The sequence below is a fragment of the Diaphorina citri genome, unplaced genomic scaffold (assembly GCF_000475195.1).
Source record: "Diaphorina citri unplaced genomic scaffold, Diaci psyllid genome assembly version 1.1 scaffold32259, whole genome shotgun sequence".
NCBI lineage: Eukaryota > Metazoa > Arthropoda > Insecta > Hemiptera > Psyllidae > Diaphorina > Diaphorina citri.
Genome location: NW_007409594.1, coordinates 9,574 through 10,280, shown reverse-complemented (window position 1 = coordinate 10,280; position 707 = coordinate 9,574). Strand labels below are relative to the sequence as shown.

The following is a 707-nucleotide window of genomic DNA, read 5'->3' as shown; positions in this document are numbered from 1 at the left end:
TCAACATTCGAAACATTTGAGCAACTGTTGCGAAACGAATGCTTCCGGTGTGTACGAGGCTTAACGTGCTCCTTCCCTTTCTTGCAGACTGGTTGGTAACGCGATGGAGTTTGTTCACAAGACAAGTGTGGACGAGGTTCCCTATGCTATGTGTCCGTTCCAGGGAGCCCTGCTAGTAGGTGTGGGTAGATATCTGAGACTCTATGATCTGGGCAAGAAGAAACTGCTGAGGAAATGCGAAAACAAGGTAAGAATAAAGGGATTTAGGAAGGCACATCAAACACACACACACTCAGGTAGATCTGATAGGTACGGCTAAAAAGATCCGCCTGTCAGGTCTACCTGAGTGATGAAACAAGAGTCCAGAGTGTCCAGGGTTGGAATGATGACTTCATAGTTCACATGAGACTCATATGATTATTATTACTATAGCATTATGTCTTTCGCTCCTATCTGACCGACCCTGATACAATTAGACCCCTCTGAACATAAGTTATGCATGTACAGTAGAACCTCGGTTATATGAACTCGAAAATCAGCCAACAAATATTCCCAATTCTCTCTCCTCTCCTCTCTCTCTCTCCCTCTCTCTCCCTCCCTCTCTCTCTCTCTCCCCCCCTCTCTCTCTCTCCCCCTCTCTCCCTCTCTCCTCTCCTCTCCTCTTCTCTCTCACACAGAAGATGTAAACAATAACGTTAATATGAACA

General features: G+C 45.7%; 1 non-coding gene across 1 annotated transcript; it reads left to right on the top strand.

Moving 5' to 3' along the window:
* The first annotated feature begins 373 nt into the window (after nt 1-373).
* Nucleotides 374-465, top strand: LOC113473453. Its single transcript, XR_003395422.1, has one exon. It is a non-coding gene; the product is annotated as a small nucleolar RNA snR60/Z15/Z230/Z193/J17 (small nucleolar RNA).
* The last annotated feature ends 242 nt before the right edge of the window (nt 466-707 follow it).